This window comes from Salvelinus alpinus, chromosome 2 (genome assembly GCF_045679555.1).
Source record: "Salvelinus alpinus chromosome 2, SLU_Salpinus.1, whole genome shotgun sequence".
Taxonomy (NCBI): Eukaryota; Metazoa; Chordata; class Actinopteri; order Salmoniformes; family Salmonidae; genus Salvelinus; species Salvelinus alpinus.
Window position 1 is genome coordinate 58,114,994 of NC_092087.1, and position 27,249 is coordinate 58,142,242.

General features: G+C 42.8%; 1 long non-coding RNA gene across 1 annotated transcript in view; it reads left to right on the top strand.

Moving 5' to 3' along the window:
* Positions 1 to 1,426: 1,426 nt before the first annotated feature.
* LOC139565556 (uncharacterized) overlaps positions 1,427 to 27,249 on the top strand; it is a 42,882-nt gene continuing 17,059 nt past the window's right edge. The window contains exon 1 of the long non-coding RNA XR_011672928.1: positions 1,427 to 1,541. This is a non-coding gene — a long non-coding RNA (uncharacterized lncRNA). The remainder of the gene's footprint in view (positions 1,542 to 27,249) is intronic.

A 27,249-nucleotide genomic window follows, 5' to 3' on the forward strand; every position in this document is an offset into this window, starting at 1 on the left:
CATTTCTTTTACCTAGGCAAGTCAGTTAAGAACAAATTCTTATTTTCAATGACAGCCTAGGAACAGTGGGTTAACTGCCTTGGTCAGGGGCAGAACAACAGATTTTTACCTTGTCAGCTCAGGGATTTGATCTTGCAACCTTTTGGTTGCTAGTCCAACACTCTAACCCCTAGGATACCTGCCGCCCCATCCTCCACCTCCGACATAAAAAAATGAAGAGCTCTCTTCCGAACACCCTTAGGAGACTAAACGTCACAGCCACAAGCCCATTCATGGCTATGAGCAAGAAAGTGACTGTCATGAGTTAAATGGACTTGGCATGGGAAGAGTCATTGTGGGAGGTTTTGAAAACCTATGTAGTGTGAAGTTAATCGGAATATGTGCCTCATATTATCACATAGGCAGGACGCCTATATATTATCATATGTGTGTGCTGGTGTAGCCTACATTTATTTATTTTATTTGAAGTTATATTCCAATGTTGTGATATTTGTTCTACTGCTACATTGATGTCTTGAAAATGATAGGCAATTCGGGTCTTGTAAGCACCACAGCTGAGTATGTGTGCATTGGCAAATGGAGGGTGTTCTGCAGTGGCATCTGAAATTGTTGCTGTACACTAGTGTCTAGAAAATTAAGCTATGAAAAATTTGGACTTGTGTAAGCCCCGCAGCTACACTCAAGTATGTGGGCATGCTGCAGTGTTGTCTAAAGTGTTTGAATGAATCAGCACCTTGGAGAGTGCCGTCCATTTCACCACCATAGACAGTAGACTAGTCGTCTAGTCTGCTGCGCTGCTACATTGTGTTTGGGAACCCCCCCCCCTCCCGTTTTACAAATGATGCACTGGTCGTTAGAGAGTTGGGTACTACCAACGTATATCCAGGGGGCATAAGAGGAGATATGTGACTCAAACAGTCACGTGTAATTTTACTGAGGTCATGACTCATAAATTGTATAGAAATGCAGTAAATGAGCTTCGACTTCCAATTTTTTTTCCAACTTTCAAAAATGAAATTTTGGTGAGGTCTGAAACTCTAACCCTGGTTACTGCCCTGTGTAGGCTATTGGTGTACAGGCTTATTATTCAATATACATATCCTGGACAAAAACAAATTGTGATATGAGCATTTAAATTGCAAACAAAACATATATTTTCATGCAGAGATTTATACAGCCTACCACTGATTGACAGTGAAATTGAATGGTTCTGCCACAGGTTCTGCTGTCTCTAGCCATAACAGACCAGAGCCACGCTTTACCATTGAGTCTTGCGCAGCTCAGCTGCATGCAGCTTGCACTTGGTGTTGTTGCCACAGCAACCACTGAAGATAAATCTGTGCAGGTCTTGATGCTACGGTGCTCGCGCTACCGCATTGAAGGGGAGATAGCAGTCCGACATGGGCAGATGGGACCTCAAGATCCACAGTGACTCACCGACAGGGCGCGACACTAGATAACAAGGGAAGAAGAAATGTGATGGCGATAAGCCTCGGTTACCTTGGACCTTGACGGGAAGACACTGGGAAGACTGTCATATGGTGAGCCAGGTTTTTCGTCCTACACTTTCCTATCAAAGGCGAGTGCACATAACTGCGGTGATATGTGATTGTTGGATTAGTCTAATGTATGCTACTGAATGTAAATGAGGCTTGTTGCAACTGGGTTATATTCAATTTCAATATGCATAACAAATTGTCACACCTAGTAGTATAGGCCTATGTTCTATCTAACAAATACATGTACATTTTCTATTATAGTGCTATAGGTTATTATACATGAGTATAGGTTGCATAATATATGTCATTTAGCAGATGCTTTTATCCAGTGACTTAAAGTCATATGTGCATACATTTTACAAAGGGTGTTCACAGGAATCGAACCCACTACCCTAAAGTTACTAGCACCATGCTATACCAACTGAGCTACAAAGGACCACTATGTGAATGATATTAAGATTGTATTCAAACAAGGCTTTTCAAATACAGCCTACTCCAAATATACAGGGCTGCCATTTGTTTTTCTTGTTGGGAATTATAATGCATTAATTTATGCAACACAACAGGCTAATACCCAGCCACAGCAACAACAACTTCTGTAAAACATGTTTATGCTGAAATAAATATGTAGCCTATCAATAGGTTAGAATCAGTCTGGTCAGTTTAGTTGCCAAAACTAAATATGGGGTCCATTTTAAAAGGCGTTTTAAAATCTCCTGAAGTGACTATAGTGAAATTATATTGCAACAGGAGTTCCAGAAGCTTGCTTCTGATCAAAACTGGGTGTCGGATTGTACAATTTTGACAGACATGCCCACCTAATTAGAATAGGCTATTGTTTTAAATCTTCATAAGCCTTCATTGGACATGTTTTCAATCACAAAGTAGTAGTTTCAGTAGTGCCTAAATTGTTTTAACATGGTTAAATATAAAAAGTTCAATATCTTAGAGAAATGTCAACAGGTATTTATGTAAATACTTGGACAGGTTTGAAAAATGTATCCCCAATAACTAGAGTATCTGAAACCGTTTTAAACCATTTTAAGTGTCATTATTTGAAACAATGTGTTGGGGGAGAGGGTGGACTCAGTAAATCACTGAATTATTGATTATTTTATTTATAGCAGCTTTATATACAACTATTTTGAAAGTGAATTTGATGAATGTATATAGGTCCAACAGTACATGTCTCACAATGTTGTGAATCAACACGCATCTACAGATGTCAGCTCTTAACTTGATCACTCTTTTGTCACTGAGGATTTTCCTACTGTACCAGGAAATTCAAATGAGGAAGTTCAAATGCGGCCTGGGGTGATCTAGCGATTTGGTACGCTACGTTCAGTGTGCACATACAGTATAGGTGTCACGTTCCTGAACTTATTTCCTTTGTTTAGCCTTGTTTAGTTGGTCAGGACGTGAGCTGGGTGGGCATTCTATGTTATGTGTTTCTATGTTGGGTTCATTGCATTAGCCTGATATGGTTCTCAATCAGGGGCAGGTGTTTTACGTTTCCTCTGATTGAGAACCATATTAAGGTAGGCTGTTCTCACTGTTTGTTTGTGGGTGATTGTTGCTGTGTCTGTGTTTGTTTCACCACACGGTACTGTTTCGTTTCGTTCGTTCGTTTGTTCCTACCTGTTCATGCGTTCATGTTTTATGTTCTCAAGTTCAGGTCTGTTCACGTCGTTTTGTTATTTTGTATTTTGTCAGTGTTCTGTTTTGTTGGATATCATTAAAATTCGACATCATGAACATTCACCACGCTGCGCCTTGGTCCTCCTCTCTTCCACCTAAAGACGAGCGTTACAGAATCACCCACCACACTCGGACCAAGCAGCGTGGTAAGCGGCAGGAGCAGCGATGTCAGGAGGAATGGACTTGGGAGGATGTGTTGGACGGAAAAGGTTGCTACACATGGGAGGAGATCCTGGCTGGAAGGGATCGCCTTCCATGGGAACAGGTGGAGGCAGCTAGGAGAGCGGAGGCAGCTGCGAAAGGGAACCGGCGTTATGAAGGTACGCGGCTAGCACGGAAGCCTGAGAGTCAAGCCCAAAGATTTCTTGGGGGGCGGCTACAAGGGAGTGTGGCGAAGTCAGGTAGGAGACCTGCACCAACTCCCCGAGCCTACCGTGGAGAGCGAAAGTACGGGCAGACACCGTGTTATGCGGTAAAGCGCACGGTGTCTCCTGTACGTGTGCTTAGCCCGGTGCGGTACATTCCAGCTCCACGTATCGGCCGGGCTAGATTGAGCATTGAGCCAGGTGCCATGAAGCCGGCTCAACGCGTCTGGTCTCCAGTGCATCTCCTCGGGCCGGCATACATGGCACCAGCCTTACGCATGGTGTCCCCGGTTCGCCAACACAGCCCAGTGCGGGTTATTCCACCTCCCCGCACTGGTCGGGCTACGGGGAGCATTCAACCAGGTAAGGTTGGGCAGGCTCGGTGCTCAAGGGAGCCAGTACGCCTTCACGGTCCGGTATATCCGGCGCCACCTCCCCGCTCCAGCCCAGTACCACCAGTGCCAACACCACGCACCAGGCTTCCAGTGTGTCTCCAGAGCCCTGTTCCTCCTCCACGCACTCGCCCTGTGGTGCGTGTCTCCAGCCCGGTACCACCAGTTCCGGCACCACGCACCAAGCCTCCTGTGCGTCTCCAGAGCCCTGTGCGCCCTGTTGCTGCTCCCCGCACTAGCCTTAAGGTGCGTTCCCTTAGCCCGGTACCACCAGTTCCGGCACCACGCACTAGGCCTACTGTGCGCCTCAGCCGGCCAGAGTCTGCCGTCTGCCCAGCGCCGTCTGCACTGCCCGTCTGCCCAGCGCCGTCTGCACTGCCCGTCTGCCCAGCGCCGTCTGAACTGCCCGTCTGCCCAGCGCCGTCTGAGCCGCCCGTCTGTCCTGAGCCTTCAAAGCCGCCCGTCTGTCCTGAGCCTTCAGAGCCGTCCGTCAGTCAGGAGCCGCCAGAGCCGTCCGCCAGACAGGAGCTGCCAGAGCCGCCCGCCAGACAGGAGCTGCCAGAGCCGCCCGCCAGACAGGAGCGGCCAGAGCGGCCAGCCAGCTAGGAGCTGCCAGAGCCGCCAGCCAGCCAGGAGCTGCCAGAGCCGCCAGCCAGGATCTGCCAGAGCCGCCAGCCAGCCATGACCTGCCAGAGCCGCCAGCCAGCCATGACCTGCCAGAGCCGTCAGCCAGCCATGACCTGCCAGAGCCGTCAGCCAGCCATGACCTGCAAGAGCCGTCAGCCAGCATTAATCTAGTACCATCGATGTTTGCAATAAGCCCCTTGTTATTTAGCTATATTCCAACAGGCTACATTCTGTAGGCTACCCATTAGCCTATCCATTGGCACAAAATGAAAGGTGTGATTAAGGGCTTGTGAGTAAGCATGTGAATAATTTGATTTGATTTGTTTGTGTTTCCCTGGCTAAATTGATTTAGGCCATCAGTTGATTGACAGATGTAGGCCTACTGTAGAACGATAAACTTTTGTCCAGTGTGGATACTCGTGGATGCTCGCCCACGTTTTATAGTTAGGTTATGTATATTTTGTTGATTTAGTTATGGTCTTTGGTGTGGATTGAAAGCCTGTATTGTGTGGCTTTAATATTTAATTTCGTAAAGCTGTCAATATGTTTATACATTTGAGTCTATCCAAAGACGATTTAGTTGAGCTAAGAAATTTTTCTCTGATGTGTAAATCACACTATTCATTTAACTTCTTGAAAATATTAAAATAAATGCAATTAACTTGTGGGCCTAATGTAGGCTCAGGCTTGTCACTAGATTGCCAGCACTGGGCGCAAACTCATGAGGCTCGGAGCTGGAGCGCGCCGCGTAGACCACTGCGCTACGGCAGTTAATAATGCTCTAGCAAGCACTAAGAATATTATTGATGATACATAGGCACGTCATTTAAAATTATTAGATGAGACTTGCGAAGCAAATTCCCGACTTAAAATCTTTGTTACACTTCATCTTATTATTATTATTCTGCACACTACTCCTCTTACACCGTTTAAGCTGGAAACGCCATTCAAACTTTAAAAAGTGTATTATGATCTGGAATAGTGTGCTTTCATTTAACTTTTTGATATCTTTTATACTTTTTAAACCATTTTTTTCAGTCACTTTAATGACCCTTCTTTCAACATTCTAAAGCTCCCCATTGTGACATCATGACATCCAACATTCACTGTAAACAATGTCACTTGCCATAAATCAGCTACTTTGACCACTTTTCCAAAAAGTTAGACAAACACTTAGAGGGTATGACATCTGAAATGTTGTGTGGACCACATCCTTACGTTCTCTGGTCTGTATTTACATTCTCAGCGAGTCCTTTTAACATTTTCTCAATACAGGGGGTGCTGTTTCCACTTTGGAAAATATCGTCTCCAAATTAAACTGCCTCATACTCAATTCTTGCTCGTACAATATGCATATTATTATTACTATTGGATAGAAAACAATCTCTAGTTTCTAAAACCGTTTGAATTATGTCTGTGGGTGAACCAGAACTCTTTCTACAGCGAAAATCATGACAGGACATGCGAAGGTCAGAAAAATAGTCTCTGTTCTCAGATCAGTTTAAAGCTCTGTGTGTGCCCTATGGATCGAAATGAACTGCACCCGCCTTCCCCTGGATGTCAGTAACCAATGAGAAGTGGAATGGAGTCTCTACATATTTCTCAGAGTTTATAAAAGGCAATGGAGTGACATGTCCGTTCTTTTGGACGCTCGCCAAGGCGCAAGAGAGGACATCAGAATGGCATGTTGAAAAGCTCTTGTTATCGGCCTAAGATATATCCGTCTGTGATTTAATTCGATATAGGTGTTAGAAACATCATAACGAAGTTATTTGAAACTGATTTATATCAGTTTATGCGAGTATATTGCTATTTTCTGAATTTTTGTAGTATTGCGTTTGAGGATTTGGACATGTGTGTGCCACGTAGCTATTGTTAGCTGCTAGTTCCGAAGTTGAAGAGGACGTTTTACAACAAAGCAACGATTCTTTTGGACAAAGGACACCTTGCCCAAGATACTGATGGAAGCTCGTCCAAAAGTAAGAGCTATTTATGATTTTATTCCGTATTTATGTGGAAAAATGTAAACGCATTTGTCGGCCATTGTTGCGGCACTAGTCTGGCTGTAACGCACACTGTATGTCTAGTAACGTTAATTTAAAAAATCTAACTCAGCGGTTGCATTAATAACTAATGCATCTTTCATTAGCTGTCCAACCTGTATTTTTTTTGTCAATCTAATCGATAAATAATCGTAAACTTAGGTGCCTTTCCAAGATGGCGCCGGCCAGAATGCATGCCATGTTTTGACAGATTACATTGCATAACCACGATTTGTGATGCTAAATATGCACATTTTCGAACAAACTCTATATGCATTGTGTAATATGATGTTACAGGACTGTCATCTGAAGAATTCTGAGAAGGTTAGTGAAAAAATTAATATATTTTGGTGGTGATAACGTTATCGCGCTTTTTGCCTTGAATCAATGCTGGGGTGATGTTAGCTCATGTGGTATGCTAATATAACGATATATTGTGTTTTCGCTGTAAAACACTTAGAAAATCTGAAATATTGTCTGGATTCACAAGATCTGTGTATTTCAATTGCTGTACGCTGTGTATTTTTAAGAAATGTTTTATGATGATTAATTAGGTAATACACGTTGCTCTCTGTAGTTATTCTAGTCGCTTTGGTGAGTTTTGTGATAGTGGCTGCAATGGTAAACTATGATTTATACCTGAAAAATGCACATCTAAAAAAACATATGCTATACCATAAATATGTTATCAGACTGTCATCTTATGAAGTTGTTTCTTGGTTAGTGGCTATATATATCTTTATTTAGTCGAATTAGTGATAGCTACTGATGGAGTAAAAAACTGGTGGAGTAAAAAAAGTGGTGTCTTTTGCTAACGTGGTTAGCTAATAGATTTACATATTGTGTCTTCCCTGTAAAACATTTTAAAAATCAGAAATGATGGCTGGATTCACAAGATGTTGGGCTTTCATTTGCTGTATGCTGTGTATTTTTCAGAAATGTTTTAGGATGAGTATTTTGGTAATTGACGTCGGTCTCTGTAATTATTCCGGCTGCTTCCAACGCTATTTCAGATTGCAGCTGCAATGTAGAACTGTGATTTATACCTGAAATATGCACATTTTTCTAAAAAAACATATGCTATACCATAAATATGTTATCAGACTGTCCGCTTATGAAGTTGTTTCTTGGTTAGTGGCTATATATATCTTTATTTAGTCGAAATTGTGATAGCTGCCCATGCAGGAAAAAAATGGTGGAGAAAAAAAAGTTGTGTCTTTTGCTATCGTGGTTAGCTAATAGATTTACATATTGTGTCTTTCCTGTAAAACATTTTAAAAATCAGAAATTATGGCTGGATTCACAAGATCTGTATCTTTCATCTGGTGTCTTGGACTTGTGATTTAATGATATTTAGATGCTAGTATTTACTTGTGACGCTATGCTAGGCTATGCTAGTCAGCTTTTTTACTGTGGGGGGTGCTCCCGGATCCGGGATTGGGAGGAACTAGAAGTTAAGCACTCTGGCCTGAAAGGTGGTTCCATCATGTTGACACGAACTCTGACCTCATTAGTGGCGTGTCTTAGTATGCAACAGACATGAGAAAACATTATCTCATTAGAAGACTAAAATCACATTTCTATCTTTTCAAAAATAGTTTCATATTTAATCATATAAGATTATAACATTTAGATGTACATCTGATATATAATGTGTGAAAGCTCTTAAAGTTACAATGTTCCCGTTATAATATCTTTCTGATAATTGTAATGACATCACAAAATAGACATTAATTTCCCTTATTCCATCTGTCATCATTCTCAACATTCTTTGTTAGAAATATTGTTTCAATGTCCATTGTTTGATGTTAACGTTTTTAGGCAAGACTCTCTCTCTACACACAGCACATTCCAGCTCTGCAGAGCTCTCTCTCTGCAGAGCTGATCCACTGTAACCTGATCTTTTGGATCCTCGCAGGAGAGTCATGACAGCATATAACTAACTACATCTATGGGATTTCATGTTCTTTTGTTGTGCGTAATGTGCAGTAGCCTGTACCTGTATATATGTATTGGATAATGTCACAATCTTTTGGGGTCATTAAATGTTGTTAATGTAGGGCTCATAAAATGTATTTAATATATGGTTAATCAGGCTCAGGTAACATTAGGTTTGAATTTTCATGCAGATCAAAGCCCTAATCAAATCCACACATATTTCTATGTTTTATAATGCTTTTGAATGACACTTCTGATTTTTGTGGAAAATTCCTTGGTTAACCGGGAGAAAAGTGATATATTCTTAGGATAGACCATTTGTAAAATACAGAGAAAATATTCAACCCTAATAGAGACACACACACCCATCCTCCTTCAACCTCCCTTCAACAATACGTTCATTCCATTATCATACCAATCTGTCCAACTTAACCCCCTTTAATCCCTCCATCCATTAGGACTTCCATCCCTGTATCCTTACTTTATTTATCTATCCAGTCATAAGATAATTTTTTATAGATATATTTTTTGATTAAGAAATAAATGTATGGTTGAAGTAAGGGATAAACACTTGGGATAAAATAATTCCTCCTTTGGCCGCCTCTCCTTCCAATTATCTGCTGCCACTGACTGGAACAAACTACAAAAATCTCTGAAACTGGAAACACTTATCTCCCTCACTAGTTTTAAGCACCAGCTGTCAGAGCAGCTCACAGATCACTGCACCTGTACATAGCCCATCTATATATAGCCCAAACAACTACCTCTTCCCCTAATGTATTTATTTATTTATTTTGCTCCTTTGCACCTCAGTATTTCTACTTTGCACACTCATCTACTGTCAAATATACCATTCCAGTGTTTTAATTGCCATATTGTATTTACTTCGCCACCATGGCCTATTTATTGCCTTTACCTCCCTTATCTCACCTCATTTGCTCACATTGTATATAGACTTATTTTTCTACTGTATTATTGACTGTATGTTTGTTTTACTCCATGTGTAACTCTGTGTTGTTATATCTGTCGAACTGCTTTGCTTTATCTTGGCCAGGTCGCAGTTGTAAATGAGAACTTGTTCTCAACTTGCCTACCTGGTTAAATAAAGGTGAAATATATATATATATTTGCATATACTGTGGTATTCTAGTAGGAGAGTGTATAAAAGTGTAGCAGGGTAGTCTGAGTGTAGTTATTTGTGATAAAATATGTGATCTAACTTCCTGATAATCCAAAGTAGTAAAGTCGATAGTGTAGTCTATCAAAGAAATCATACCCATTTTTAAGTTGGGCTATATTTAACTGCTTCTATATTTTAAACATATTTTCTGTTTTAACCCTGTAACCACGCGGAATTAACCCTCTAACCACGCGGAATTAATGCGTCAAAAATAGACATTAATCTTATGAGTCAAAGGCCAGTAGGCCGTATTCGAACCCATGCCAACTCTGGCATATGTGTGCCGGGGTAAGCAGCTGTAACCGAAGGACCACACAGGCACTGAGGTAACCAATAATTTATTCTGCCTTTTGCTTGCCTTCAACATATAACAATCTAAACAAACAGATTTTCCCTATGAAAAATACATGTACCCCCTACAAATATGTCAAATCATTATAATACACATAAGAATTCACAATGCACTAACCTACATAAGGTATAATGTAGGTACGGTACTGCAAACACCGCTTCCAGCTGCCCCCTGGTGGCGATTCTAAATATTTCTTCAAATCCTCCTGCTGCCAGGTTATTTTCCTCCTGTGACGATGGGGGTCAAATTAAGATCCAACATCTGTAAAACAATGCACTTTTACTGCATGTCTTATACTTGAAAGCAGCTCAGCGTTATATTGACTGTCAATTTGCTCAAAGTGTGTGGCAATGCTACTCTGACACTGTAAGAAAAGAAAAGCAACCTAATCGATCAGGTTTCACTGTCAGTCAGACCGTTAATGCAAAGAGTGGAAAAGAGTGGTTGACTTGACCACCACTATTCCCAGGTGCAATATATCGACCTGTCCGATCCCATCAAATCAAGAGTTTTGCTGTGTCTAAAATTAGAAACAAGAAAAGACAAGTGTCTGTCTCATACAGTATGGATAGTATTTCACGGTTCAGTGCCAAGTGTGCTTATGTTTCTGTATACTTTACAAAGTAGGAAGGAAGTTATTGGGCTATATTTTTACATTCATAGTGAATTAGCTCCATCGTATTATACAGTACTGAAATACCAATATTTTTTATATACTGTAGTCCCAGAAATGGCTTTTATAAACCTATGCCGATATGATCATATAACTTACATTTGTATACAATCACGTCATCTCTATTATGTGTGGGAATACTTTGGAACAGATTTCCAAAAGTAAAGTCACTTTAGAGGTGTTTTATGTCCAACAATAAAAAATATATGTTTTTTTGTTTGACTTTTTGCTCAGAAAACTTGTGGGGCCGCCAGTTCGGGAACCCTGGTATAGAATATCATTGTCATTCCAGTTATAAGTCATGACCGCAGTCAAATTCCACATAACCGTTGAGTCACAGTAATCTCCTCTTATGCACTCTGAACACGCGTTGGTAGTACCCAACTCGCTAACAACAGTCAGGTCACTAGTGGCCTGGTACTCAGCGCTTTTGTCCCTCTAACCACTCTGACATCAATGCAAATGCTATCGAAAATCACATCAAACACATAATCAAAACAGTATAATGCTTTTAAAACTCACCTCACTGTGAGGATCAATTTGAAGAAAGAGGTTCAACAACAGGTTGAAATTGAGTGGAAAACATGGTCGTTGTGGATGTTGTTTCAAAGCCAAACACAAGGAAATGGACAGCACTTTCTAAGGTGATGGTTAATTCAAAACACCCATACACGTATTAGAGCATATGCATACACATAGGTCTATATATTTATCTACTTCCGGCGCCGAAAAGAGATGGCCGCCTCGCTTCGCGTTCCTTGGAAAATATGCAGTATTTTGTTTTTTTATGTGTTATTTCTTACATCGGTACCCCAGGTAATCTTAGGTTTCATTACATACAGTCGGGAGGAACTACTGAATATACGATTAACGTCAACTCATCATCGTTCCTACCAGGAATATGACTTTCCCGAAACGGATCCAGTGTTTTGCCTTCCACCCAATACAATGGATCTGATCCCAGCCGGCGACCCTGTGCGACGCCGTAAAAGGGGCAAACGAGGCGGTCTCGTGGTCAGGCTTCGGAGACGGGCACATCGCGCTCCACTCCCTAGCATACTACTCGCCAATGTCCAGTCTCTTGACAATAAGGTTGATGAAATCCGAGCACGGGTAGCATTCCAGAGAGACATCAGGGATTGCAACGTGCTCTGCTTCACGGAAACATGGCTAACTCAAGAGACGCTAACGGAGTCGGTGCAGCCAGCTGGTTTCTTCATGCATCGCGCCGACAGAAACAAACATCTTTCTGGTAAGAAGAGGGGCGGGGGGGTATGCCTTATGATTAACGAGACGTGGTGTGATCATCATAACAACACACAGGAACTCAAGTCATTCTGTTCACCTGATCTAGAACTCCTCACAATCAAATGTCGACCGCATTATCTACCAAGGGAATTCTCTTCAATCATAATCACAGCCGTATATATTCCCCCCCAAGCAGACACATCGATGGCCCTGAACGAACTTTATCTGACTCTTTGTAAACTGGAAACCACACACCCTGAGGCTGCATTCATCGTAGCTGGGGATTTTAACAAGGCTAATCTAAAAACAAAACTCCCTAAATTCTATCAGCATATCGATTGTGCTACCAGGGCTGGAAAAACCCTAGATCATTGTTATACTAATTTCCGCGACGCATATAAGACCCTCCCCCGCCCCCCTTTCGGAAAAGCTGACCACGACTCCATTTTGTTGATTCCAGCCTACAAACAGAAACTAAAACAACAAGCTCCCGCGCTCAGGTCTGTTCAACGCTGGTCCGACCAATCTGAATCCACGCTTCAAGACTGCTTCGATCACGCGGATTGGAATATGTTCCGCATTGCGTCCAACAACAATATTGACGAATATGCTGATTCGGTGAGCGAGTTCATTAGGAAGTGCATTGACGATGACGTACCCACAGCAACGATTAAAACATTCCCAAACCAGAAACCGTGGATTGACGGCAGCATTCGCGTGAAACTGAAAGCGCGAACCACTGCTTTTAACCAGGGCAAGGTGACCGGAAGCATGACCGAATACAAACAGTGTAGCTATTCTCTCCGCAAGGCAATCAAACAGGCTAAGTCCCAGTACAGAGACAAAATCGAGTCGCAATTCAACAGCTCAGACACAAGAGGTATGTGGCAGGGTCTACAGTCAATCACGGATTACAAAAAGAAAACCAGCCCCGTCGCGGACCAGGATGTCTTGCTCCCAGACAGGCTAAACAACTTTTTTGCCCGCTTTGAGGACAATACAGTGCCACTGACACGGCCCCCTACCAAAACCTGCGGGCTCTCCTTCACTGCAGCCGAGGTGAGTAAAACATTTAAACGTGTTAACCCTCGCAAGGCTGCAGGCCCAGACGGCATTCCCAGCCGCGTCCTCAGAGCATGCGCAGACCAGCTGGCTGGTGTGTTTACGGACATATTCAATCAATCCTTATCCCAGTCTGCTGTTCCCACATGCTTCAAGAGGGCCACCATTGTTCCTGTTCCCAAGAAAGCTAAGGTAACTGAGCTAAACGACTACCGCCCCGTAGCACTCACTTCCGTCATCATGAAGTGCTTTGAGAGACTAGTCAAGGACCATATCACCTCCACCCTACCGGACACCCTAGACCCACTCCAATTTGCTTACCGACCCAATAGGTCCACAGACGACGCAATCGCAACCACACTGCACACTGCCCTAACCCATCTGGACAAGAGGAATACCCATGTGAGAATGCTGTTCATCGATTACAGCTCAGCATTTAACACCATAGTACCCTCCAAACTCGTCATCAAGCTCGAGACCCTGGGTCTCGACCCCGCCCTGTGCAACTGGGTCCTGGACTTCCTGACGGGCCGCCCCCAGGTGGTGAGGGTAGGTAACAACATCTCCACCCCGCTGATCCTCAACACTGGGGCCCCACAAGGGTGCGTTCTGAGCCCTCTCCTGTACTCCCTGTTCACCCACGACTGCGTGGCCATGCACGCCTCCAACTCAATCATCAAGTTTGCGGATGACACTACAGTGGTAGGCTTGATTACCAACAACGACGAGACGGCCTACAGGGAGGAGGTGAGGGCCCTCGGAGTGTGGTGTCAGGAAAATAACCTCACACTCAACATCAACAAAACAAAGGAGATGATTGTGGACTTCAGGAAACAGCAGAGGGAGCACCCCCCTATCCACATCGACGGGTCAGTAGTGGAGAAGGTGGAAAGTTTTAAGTTCCTCGGTGTACACATCACGGACAAACTGAATTGGTCCACCCACACAGACAGCATTGTGAAGAAGGCGCAGCAGCGCCTCTTCAACCTCAGGAGGCTGAAGAAATCCGGCTTGTCACCAAAAGCACTCACAAACTTCTACAGATGCACAATCGAGAGCATCCTGTCGGGCTGTATCACCGCCTGGTACGGCAACTGCTCCGCCCACAACCGTAAGGCTCTCCAGAGGGTAGTGAGGTCTGCAGAACGCACCACCGGGGGCAAACTACCTGCCCTCCAGGACACCTACACCACCCGATGTCACAGGAAGGCCATAAAGATCATCAAGGACAACAACCACCCAAGCCACTGCCTGTTCACCCCGCTATCATCCAGAAGGCGAGGTCAGTACAGGTGCATCAAAGCAGGGACCGAGAGACTGAAAAACAGCTTCTATCTCAAGGCCATCAGACTGTTAAACAGCCACCACTAACATTTAGCGGCCGCTGCCAACATACTGACTCAACTCCAGCCACTTTAAAAATGGGAATTGATGGAAATTATGTAAAAATGTACCACTAGCCACTTTAAACAATGCCACTTAATATAATGTTTACATACCCTACATTACCCATCTCATATGTATATACTGTACTCTATATCATCTACTGCATCTTGCCATCTTTATGTAATACATGTACCACTAGCCACTTTAAACTATGCCACTTTATGTTTACATACCCTACAGTACTCATCTCATATGTATATACCGTACTCTATACCATCTACTGCATCTTGCCATGCCGTTCTGTACCACCACTCATTCATATATCTTTATGTACATATTCTTTATCCCTTTACACTTGTGTGTGTGTATAAGGTAGTAGTTGTGGAATTGTTAGGTTAGATTACTTGTTGGTTATTACTGCATTGTCGGAACTAGAAGCACAAGCATTTCGCTACACTCGCATTAACATCTGCTAACCATGTGTATGTGACTAATACAATTTGATTTGATTTGAATTGATTTGATATATGAGTCCAAGGCCCCAAAATAAACTGAATTAAATGATTGTGCCATGTATACTATACATAGCCTTCTTTCTTAATTTTTTTAAAATTTGTGTGTATTGTTTTTATTGTTAGGTATTACTGCTGTTGGAGCTAGAAACATAAGCATTTCGCTGCACCTGCGATAACATCTGCAAAATATGTGTACGCGACCAATAAAATGTGATTTAATTTTGATTTAATAGCCTACAGCACATGACACATGGCAGAAAAACATTACAAAAATAACAACCTAGATTTAAGATGTCTTTGGTAGAGCAATCGCCTTTGAGTGTGGACTGTATCATGCATACTGGATGGACTGGTTACCTTATGCTACACTCCAAACGTTCTATCCATGAGGCTGCATGCTCCTCAAACAGTGGTCGATGCATGAAGTGAAATGCGTGTTCTTATAAGCCCAAACATTCCTATATGCAATCCTGTGTGAAAGCAGAGTTTTGATGGTTGCCATTAAAAAGAGGAGGATCCCAGCCTTCTACTGCTACTATATTTATTTCTCAGCTGATAATATTAAGGGCCTCCCGAGTGGCGCAGCAGTCTAAGGCACTGCATCTCAGTGCTAGAGATGTCACTACAGACCCGGGATTGATCCAGGGCTGTATCACAACTGGCCCAGCGTCGTCTGAATAAGGGGAGGGTTTGGCCAGGGGGGCTTTACTTGGCTCATCGCGCTCTAGCGACTCCTTGTGGCGGGCCGGGCGCCTGCAGGTTGACCCCGGTCGCCAGGTGAACGGTGTTTCCTCCGACACATTGGTGCAGCTGGCTTCCGGGTTAAGCGCGCAGGTGTTAAGAAGCACGGTTTGCCTACCGAGTATGTTGCGGCGATGAGACAAGATCAAAATTGGGGAGAAAAATGGGGTAAAAAAAGTTACATACACTACCGTTCAAAAGTTTGGGGTCACTTAGAAATGTCCTTGTTTTTGAAAGAAAAGCACATTTTATGTCCATTAAAATAACATCAAATTGATCAGAAATACGGTGTAGACATTGTTAATGTTATAAATTACTTTTGTAGCTGGAAACGACAGATTTGTTATGGAATATCTACATAGGCGTACAGAAGCCCATTATCAGCAACCATCACTCCTGTGTTCCAATGGCACGTTGTGTTAGCTAATCCAAGTTTATCATTTTAAAAGGCTAATTGATCTTTAGAAAAACCTTTTACAATTATGTTAGCACAGCTGAAAACTGTTTTTCTGATTTAGACTAGTTGAGTATCTGGAACATCAGCATTTGTGGGTTCGATTACAGGCTCAAAATGACTAGAAACAACGTTTTTAAAACAAACTTTCTTCTGAAACTTGTCAGTCTATTCTTGTTCTGAGAAATGAAGGCTATTCCATGCGAGAAATTGCCAAGAAACTGAAGATCTGGTACAGAACCAGAATAGAAGGAGTGGGAGGCCCCGGTGAAAAACTGAGCAAGAGGACAAGTGTCTAGTTTGAGAAACAGACGCCTCACAAGTCCTCAACTAGCAGCTTCATTAAATAGTACCAGCAAAACACCAGTCTCAATGTCAACAGTGAAGAGGTGACTCCGGGATACTGGCCTTCTAGGCAGAGTTGCAAAGAAAAGCCATATCTCAGACTGGCCAATAAAAATAAAAGATTAAGATGGGCAAAATAACACAGACACTGGACAGAAGAACTCTTATTACTGAAGGCCAAATTCAATATTTTATACTTTTTATATATATATTTTTTACACCTAAAGGGGTCCTAAAACTCTAAATCAAATAGCTCAATGATTTAAAACATTTCCATATGTTAGCTAATCCTAAATTTCCTAGAAAACAACTCTCAACGGTATAACATCTTTATAAACACTTTGTACTGAGGACAAAAAGTTAATTGCCTTGCCACATTTTTTGCAGTATTACTTTAGTACCTTGTTACTAACAGGATACATGTTTTGGAATATTTTCACTCTGTCAATTAGGTTAGTATTGTGGAGTAACAATGATGTTTTGGATCCATCCTCAGTTTTCTCCTGTCACAGCCACTGTTTTAAAGTCACCATTGGCTTCATGGTGAAATCCCTGAGTGGTTTCCTTCCTCTCCGGCAGCTGAGTTAGGAAAGACTCTTATATCTTAGGAGTTAATAACTTCACCATGCTCAAAGGGATATTACATTACTACCAATAGGTGCTTTTCTTTGAAAGACATTGGAAAACCTCCCTAGCCTTTGTGGTTGAATCTGTGTTTCAAATTCATTGCTCGACTGAGGGACCTTACAGATAATTGTATGTGTGGGGTACAGAGGTAGTCATTCAAAAATCATGTTAAACACTATTATTGCACACAGAGTGAGTCCATGCAACTTATTTAGGCTTGCCATAACAAAGGGCTGGAATACTTATTGACTCAAAACATTTCAGCTTTTCATTTTTAATAAATGTGTAAAAAATATGGGGTATTGTGTGTAGGCCAGTGAAAATAAATACTACATTTAATCCATTTTAAATTCAGGCTGTAACACAACAACATTTGAAAAAAGTCAATGCATACGAGTGTGAAATGTTCTATCAGATTATTTGCTGTTTCTTTGTTTACTACAAAATGCATAAATAGGCTAGCATTAAAAGCAATACTGCTTGACAAGTTGACATTCAATTAAGGATATGGTAGGCCTGTCCTGCTTATGGGTTTATTAGCTTTGCCATATGATAACCTGTTTACTTTTGTTATCGAGATCCATTAAATGAGACTGTTGGCTATTGTCTTCCTTATAATTCTATATCTGGTGAACAGTGATGCCTCCCCCACCAGTTGATTTACAACCCACCCTGGATTTATTGTCCGCAGATCAGATAGGGAAACACACTATGTGTCACGCCCTGACCTTAGAGAGCTTTTTATGTCTCTATTTTGTGTTTGGTCAGGGTGTGATTTGGGTGGGCATTCATTCTATGTTCTATTTTCTATGTTTTTTGTATTTCTTTGTTTTGGCCGGGTATGGTTCTCAATCAGGGACAGCTGTCTATCGTTGTCTCTGATTGGGAACCATACTTAGGTAGCCCTTTTCCCTCCTTTCTGTGTGGGAAGTTGTCTTTGTTTGTGGCACTATATGCCCTTAAGCTTCACGGTCGTTTTGGTATTGTTTATTGCCTTGTCGGCGTCATTCTAAATAAAAGGAATATGTACGCTCACAACGCTGCGCTTTGGTCCAGTTCTTTCGACGGCCGTGACACTATGCTATGTCAGCAAGTGTGTTAATGATTATGCAATCAAACTGACACCAAGTGGAAATCGTTAAAGGCCACGAGAAGAGCTCCATTTTGTTGAAGTCAATAGAAATCCTGGGGATATGCACACAACACCAGTGGTCTATTTTCTCTGGGTTCCTCAAACAGTAGTATCTGTCTCTGTGTGGTAGCATGATATTCACAGTTCCCACAGCATTGGGTAGAGTTAACTGTTGCTGTTTGTCGCTTAGTTTCTCTGTTTCACAAAGAGCTCTGGTGGGATACAATAATGGCCTAGTGAGACTCAATTTCAGTGGCCTGGAGGATTTGATTTCAGTTTTGATTCAAATAAATAAATACATATAGCCTACTCCCAGTGTGTTTGTGAAACAATCTTAATACATATACTCTTAGTCCACATTCTTACGTGCTGACCAGACCACTCGCGCACGTGCGTTCGCCATCGCGCGCATGTTGATTTTGTCCACCCACACCAGACGCGATCAGGACACGCAGGTTGAAATATTTAAAAAACTCTGAACCAAATATATTAATTTGGGGATAGGTCGAAAAGCATTAAACATTCATGGATATTTAGCTAGCTAGCTAGCTTGGTAAAACCAATGATGAGATGGGAGAGGCGGGACTTGCAGTGCGTCAAGCGTCACAAATAGAACCAAGTTCTGCTTTAGCGCTTGGCTACGCAGATGCTCGTGAGCAGTGTGGGTGCAATCATTGAATAACATGTATGTGTAAATCTATTTTGCAACGCTCGCGCACGCGAGCGGTGTGGTCAGCATGTAAGTGTAGTGGGGTAATCTTTGATGTGTATATTATTTATACCTCGCATGCGACTCGTGATAAGACTATGCAATAATATGTTAACAAAGTATATTAAATAAATTATCTGACTCCATTTAGCATTATAGTAAAACCATTTGCAATCAAGTATTATGCGTTTAGCTGACTAAGATCAAGGAATGGTTATGAGAAGGAAATATCAAAGCAAGTATTATTTAATAACTTTTTTAAATTAATGGATTCAAATACAAGCGATAAACCTTAAGTTACAAGGCTGTACTAAAATTAACAAAGCATCATTCTAGGCATATAATGTAGATTAACTTGTAAGGTTAACTTACAAGACCAAGCACTCAATGAGGCCACAAGGAAACAGGAAAACGCTTATCCAGAGGCGGCGCTCCTAGTGGCTGGGAACTTTAATGCAGGAAAACTTAAATCCGTTTAAAAAAAAGAAGTGGTCAGATGACGCAGATGCTAAGCTACAGGACTGTTTTGCTAGCACAGACTGGAATATGTTCCGTGATTCTTCCAATGGCATTGAGGATTGCACCACATCAGTCACTGGCTTCATCAATAAGTGCATTGATGACGTCGTCCCCACAGTGACCGTACGTACATACCCCAACCAGAAGCCATAGATTACAGGCAACATCTGCACTGAGCTAAAGGGTAGATCTGCTGCTTTCAAGGAGTGGGACACTAACCCGGAAGCTTATGAGAAATCCCGCTATGCACTCAGACGAACCATCAAACAGGCAAAGCATCAATACAGGACTAAGATTGAATAGTACTACACCGGCTCCGACGCTCGTCGGATGTGTCAAGACTTGCAAACTATTACAGACTACAAAGGGATGCCCAGCCGCGAGCTGAGTCTGTAATACCAACATGTTTCAAGCAGACCACCATTGTCTCTGTGCCCAAGAACACTAAGGTAACCTGACTAAATGACGACAGACCCGTAGCACTCACGTCTGTAGCCATGAAGTGCTTTGAAAGGCTGGTCATGGCTCACATTAACACCATTATCACAGAAACCCTAGACCCACTCCAATTTTCATACCGCCCCAACAGATCCACGGCTGATGCAATCTCTATTGCACTCCACACTGCCCTTTCTCACCTGGACAAAAGGAACACCTATGTGAGAGTGCTATTCATTGACTACAGCTCAGCGTACAACACCATAGTGCCGTCAAAGCTCATCACCAAGCTAAGGACCCTGTGACTAAACACCTCCCTCTGCAACTGGATCCTGGACTTCCTGACGGGCCTGCCCCCAGGTGGTAAGGGTAGGTAACAACACATCTGCCATGCTGATCCTCAACACGAAGGCCCCTCAGCGAAGCATGCTCAGTCCCCTCCTGTACTCCCTGTTCAACCATGACTGTATGGCCAGGCACGACTCCAACACCATCATTCATTTTGCCAATGGCACAACAGGGAGAGTTACTGATCACCGATAATGATGAGACAGCCTATAGGGAGGAGGTCAGAGACTTGGCCGTGTGGTGCCAGGATAACAACCTCTGCCTCAATGTGATCAAGACAAAGGAGATGATTGTGGACTACACAAACAAACTGACATGGTCCAAACACACCAAGACAGTCATGAAGAGGGCACGACAAAGCCTATTCCCACTCAGGAGACTGAAAAGATTTGACATGTGTCCTCAGATCCTCAAAAAGTTCTACAGCTTCACCATCGAGAGCATCCTGACTGGTTGCATCACTGCCTGGTATGGCAACTCCTTGGCCTTGGACCGCAAGGCACTTCAGAGGGAAGTGCATTCTGCCCAGTACATCACTTGGGCCAAGCTCCCTGCCATCCAGGACCTCTACACCAGGCGGTCAGAGGAAGGCCCTAAATATTGTCAAAGACAACAGCACTTACAGTTGCCCGGGGCAGCTCTAGCAGGGCAGAAATTTGACGAACTGGCTTGTTGGAAAGGTGGCATCCTATGACTGTGCCACGTTGAAAGTCACTGAGCTCTTCAGTAAAGCCATTCTACTGCCAATGCTTGTCTGTGGAGATTGCATGGCTGTGTGCTTGATTGTATACACCTGTCATAAATAGCCAAATCCACTAATTTGAAGGGGTGTCCATGTGCTTTTGTTTATATAGTGTATGTTATATTTTTGCTGTTGGGAAGAGAACAGGATGTTATGCAGAAGAATATGTTGTTAGGACACTGCTCTGCATGTTTGTGCACATGGAAGTCAGTTATGTATGTTTACTATAGATTAATGAGGCAATAAAAATGTGACTAAAATAAAATGACATTTATTTGACTAAAATGGCCCACTTTTTTAATTTTGACAATAACTAGACTAAATGTTTATTGAAATGACAAAAATGTGACTAAGACTTGATGACATTTTTGTAAAAATAACCAGGTTTCTATCCAACCATTTAATGGGGGCGAATTACCTGATGCATGAAAAAAGTAACGACCGGGCTGATGGAAACAGGATATGCCGCTACAAATGTACAAATGCAGAAAGACAATTTGTTTGTTCGACATGGTCAGACCTTTTCGTGTCAGTTAAATTAATTATGCGAGACATGGCGTTGATAAGTAAGTATTGATATAATAACCATCATATCGATGTAAACTTGGAGTCATGCAACGATATGTTGTGTGGTCCTCCCACTATCACTTGTGGAAAGCATGCAGTTTATTAGGCTACAGATTAAATAAATAAATTATGATGAACTTCACTGGGTGGTGAAAGCGCATGGTGACACGCTTGATGCTCCTTTCCAATAAATATCCAGGGTCTTATTCTGGTGTCCTGATGAATGATACTTAGCTTCCGTTTGACAAATATAAATAATCTCACTCTTATCCATAATAATATCATCACGTAGGTAGCCTACCCACAACGTAGCTGCAAACTGTTGGCTAGAGCGCATATGAAAATGCTATCGAAACTTTTATTTTTCATTCGGTACATAGGAATTTAACTGCAAAAGTTATTTTTATGTGCACTACGTCTTTACGCACAGCCTTTTATCCGCAATATGTCCGTTTTATGGAAACACATCTCTGGTGAGAAAATGTACATATTGTTTCATACAGATTTTTTGAATATTCGCATTAAAATCTGTCGCCAATTGAATGGAAACCTAGCTATTGACTAAGACTAGACTAAATCTAAAAAGAGTGCCAAAATTAACACTGCACCACGGTAGGGTCAAAATTCCCTTCGTTCCCAGTAGGGTCAGATTTCCCTTTCTTTTCGGTTGGGTCAGAGTTCCCTTCCTTCCCGGTAGGGTCAGAGTTCCCCTCCTTGGTTCTGGCTTAGGTACCTGGACTGCTGCCTTAGTACTAGGGCCCCGGTTCCCTGCACGAGCAGCCTCTACGTTTGCTGCTCTGTCAGGCCCAGAGCTCTACCACTCTCCTAACTCTCAGCCAGTTTCCCTGTCAGGCCCAGTGCCAGTTTTCCTGTCAGGTCCAGAGTCATTCTCCCTCTCAGGTTCACATTCAGTTTCCCTGTCAGGTTCAGAGTCGCTTTCCTGTCAGGCCCTAAGTTATCAGCACTAGGCTCCCAGCCCTCAGCCGTTCTATAAATGAACAAAAATATAAACGCAACAATTTGAAAGATTTTACTGAGTTACAGTTCATATAAGGAAATCAGTCAATTGAAATAAATTCATTAGGCCCTAATCTATGAATTTCAAATGACCGGGAATGCAGATTGTCACACCCTGATCTGTTTCACCTGTCTTTGTGCATGTCTCCACCCCCCTCCAGGTGTCACCCATCTCCCCCATTATCCCCAGTGTATTTATACCTGTGTTCTCTGTTTGTCTGTTGCCAGTTCGTTTTGTTTAGTTTTGTCAAGCCTACCAGCGTATTTTTTCCATGCAGCGCAGCCTAGTGGTTAGAGTGTTGGACTAGTAACCGTAAAGGTTGCAAGATCAAATCCCCAAGCTGACAAGGTACAAATCTGTCTTTCTGCCCCTGAACAAGGCAGTTATCCCACTGTTCCTAGGCCGTCATTGAAAATAAGAATTTGTTCTTAACTGACTTGCCTAGTTAAATCAAGGTAAAATATCTCTAGTTTTCCCGGTTTTGACCACTCTGCCTGCCCTGACCCTGATCCTGCCTGCTGTTCTGTACCATATCACACCACCCTGGATTACTGACCTCTGCCTGCCCTGAGCCTGCCTGCCGTTCTGTACATTTCGGACTCTGCTCTGGATTACTGACATCTGCCTGCCTTTGACCTGTCGTTTGCCTGCACCCGTTTTTGTAATAAACTTGTGTTACTTAGAAACTGTCTGCTTCTGGGTCTGCTCATGAGCCTTGACACAGATATGCATCTGTTGAAACATGAGGTGATGGCAGCGGATGAATGGCACGACAATGGGCCTCAGGATCTCGTCACGGTATCTTTGTGCACTCAAATTGCCTTTGTTAAAAAAGCAATTGTGTTTGTTGTCCGTAGTACATGGCTGCCCATAACAAACCCAACCGCCACCATGTTCACAATGTTGATATCACAGGAGGCTATACTAGCGCTGGCCTACAAGTTCCCTGCTCAGCTAGGTTTGCAGCATCCCGCCATACCTGGCTTGCATTCCTCAGCCTTAGTAGTAGGTTCCAAGTCCCCTGTCCAGTCAGGCTCTTGGCTTCCTGCACTGCTAGGCCCTCTGCCCCCTGACCTGGGGGACCCACTGTCTTCAGTTCTGGGGGGCCGCCCGCCTCCTGCACTCCGGCTCTTGCACCTGGGCCCCAGCCGGCCCCTGCCTCCAGAACTCTGATGAGCCTCGCCCAGGGGTCCCCATCTACTCCACCATGGGAACCATCGCTTTCAGCAGTGGTGAATGAGTCACCAACCTCAGCAGCAGCCAATGAGCTGCTAACGAAAGTTGTGGCCAGCATGCAACAATCCTCAGCCACAGCACGCGAGAGACCGCCTCTAGCCTTGGCCATCCTCCGGCATCGTACTCATCGCCCACGAAAGGGCCCCACTGGCCCTACACTAACTGAGTTTGAGAATCCTCTGCCACCCCCGTGGCATGTTTTTTATTTTACCTTTATTTAACCTGGCAAGTCAGTTAAGAAGAAATTCTTATTTGCACTGACAGGCTACCCCGGCTAAACCCTCCCCTAACCCGGACGATGCTGGGCTAATTGTGCGCCGCCCTATGGGACTCCTGATCACAGCCCAGGATCAAACCTGAGTCTCTAGTGACGCCTCTAGCACTGTGATGCAGTGCCTTAGACTGGTCCGCCACTCTTTCCCCCAAGACTGCTGTGTCTCTGTGGACTGGCCTCACGGGGCAGCCCCTAACACCTTTACGTGCACTGGAGCTGTCACCCTCCTGGCCCCCATTATCATCTAAAGTGACACTGGCTATCAGCTCCCCCTGTATTTTGGCCAGACCAGCGCAAGGACTCGATCCCACCCTGTCTGGTCCCATCGCTGCTCTGCCTGTCTGTCCTGTCTGTCCTGTCCGGATAGTACTAGGCGCTAGCGGTGTGATGGTAATTGAATAACCATGTAACTGACGGTTATTGGTGAAGACCGTCATGAAAATACAATAACTGTCAAAACCGTTTCCGACCAGTACACCAGCAGCATGAGAGAAGTTTGTACGGGATCTCTCTCCATGCTCACACCACGTGGACTCATGTTGCACTCCTGAGAGAAATGGCATGAGAGAAAAGTCAGTTGATAGCTTCGACTGGATGCTGTGTACAGGTTAATGACTCGGACTCAGGTTTGAGGGCGTGACGCTCAAACTGTTCTTGGTCAAATTAACCCTTCCATGCATCTAGATACCATCTGTGGTCACCTTCGCCGAGAGAGAGAGAGAGAAAGAGAGAGAGAGAGAGAGAGAGAGAGAGAGAGAGAGAGAGAGAGAGAGAGAGAGAGAGAGAGAGAGAGAGAGAGAGAGAGAGAGAACAGTTAATGGCATTTCTGATTCAGGAAATCCAGACAAATTATTCACTGTATGACAAATTATTACTACTACCAATATTCCTAATACAGATATGTAACACAAACATCAAAGAGACACAGTTGAAACCCTTTTTTTTTATTGGCTAATACTCCCCTATCATCTTGGCGATCTCACCGCAGAGTTACAGGGTCAAGAAGTCAGAGGGCTAATCCTTAGGGAGAAATTCCGACCATCCAGCAGACCCAATCTGGTGAGATTTGTATTGACGCAAGACAATAACAAAATAAAACAACAACAGCATTACACGTCTTCATATAGAACTCCTTATCCTCCTTTGGACACATGACCCACATCATGATTCATGCGTTCCAAAAAAAACACTTCTGATAAGATAAATAATAAACAAAACAGAATAACAAATAAACCCTTAAATCCATAAGGAAATAGACTAGAGACAGGTGTACCTCATTCAGGGGCAGAGCTCTCTCTGTCCTTCTCGTGGTCCGAATCACACATAGGACTATTGATAAATGATGAACTTCTAGTTATTAGTGTTTACATTTAAATCTCACCCAATGTCTCTAGCCTTTCTAGTGAGGATGATCAGGCCTCCCCAGAAAGTCAAAACAGAGGTCAGAGGTCATTCAACCCCATTAAGTGAGTATATTTCCCTTTTCTTTCCCTGTAACGCAGACATCATTTGAACATTTCTTATCAAGAGAATTGACTTATGTGCAGCCAAAACTCAGACAATAGATACTTCAGAAAATGTAATTTGTGTACCCTTTAACCTCTACTTCATCACCATCCCTGATCCGGGAGCATCCTCATCAGTAAAAAAGCTGACTAGCATAGCCTAGCATAGCGCCACAAGTACAGTGGGGAGAACAAGTATTTGATACACTGCCGATTTTGCAGGTTTTCCTACTTACAAAGCATGTAGAGGTCTGTAATATTTATCATAGGTACACTTCAACTGTGAGACACGGAATCTAAAACAAAAATCCAGAAAATCACATTGTATGATTTTTTTTTCAATTTAAAGTTTTATTACGTTTTCAAACAACCAACCAAACACATTCCACATTCACAGATGTGACAGACTTAAAAATAATAATAATAATAATAATAATAAAAAAAATGTTATATATATATATATACATATATACATACCTACATATACATACATACACACATACACACAAATAATAATTATAACAAAATTTAAAATGTAGAACTTGCAGCAGCACTATCAAGGTTCTTATTTGCTATTTCCAGCCTTAGCTGAGATGACGAGCCAATGATTAGTTTTTAGATTTTACAGCACCTTACACAACACGCATCTGCTCACCTCCCCGATCCCCCCATTCACTCTGTCCAATTTGAGATATAGTGGAGTAGTGGAGACCAGAGTCTATCAAACTTGGGCTGTCTCTTGTGGAGGTCATAAGTGAGCTTTTCAAGAGGGAGAAAGTCAACAATCTGGTCAATCCACATTTTAAATGTAGGAGAGGTACTAGAGGCCCACAATAGAAGGATACATTTCTTAGCAAAGTATGTAATGGTCATGAGCAAATTTTCTCTGTCAGGATCAAGAACAAAGTCCTGCTGGGCATTAAGAAGATAGAGACACGGGGTCATATCAAACTGTACATCTAGTATTTTCTGTGCAGCAGTATGTATAGATTGCCAAAATCTGGCAATCTCTCTACAGCTCCAAAATACATGCATATAGGTTCCACTTTCAGAGGTACATCTTTTACAGTTAGGAGAAATGTCTGTTTTCATTTTATGGAGTCTCAAGGGAGTGTAATAAAATTTGTACAAAAATTTGTAATTCGATTCTTTCATTTTTACATTAGTAGAGGAGCAGTATACCCTGTCGCAAACCTCCGCCCATAACTCATCACTGATAGTCAGACCAAGGTCCTTTTCCCAGATTATTTTCAAAGGAGTAAAGGAGGAGCCTCCTTTCTCAGAAAGGAGTCTATAGATATAGGATATTTTGCCTTTAATGGATTGTGCTGTGACAAGAAGGGTTTCAACTTCGTTCAACTGAGTTCTAAACCTCCTCTTGGAAGTAAATGAGGAGATGACATGTCTAATTTGAAGATATTTAAAAAAATGGGATCTTGGCACATTGAATTCACTGCAGAGCTCTTGAAAGGATTTCAGTGTAGTGGTCTTCTGATGAAATAGGTCTGAAAAGGTCCTGATTCCTAGAGTATGCCAAAGATTAAAGTTGGCATCCCTCAGGGCTTTTGGCAAGTCTGGGTTGCCTACTATAGGCGAGTGAGAGCATATTTGGGAGGA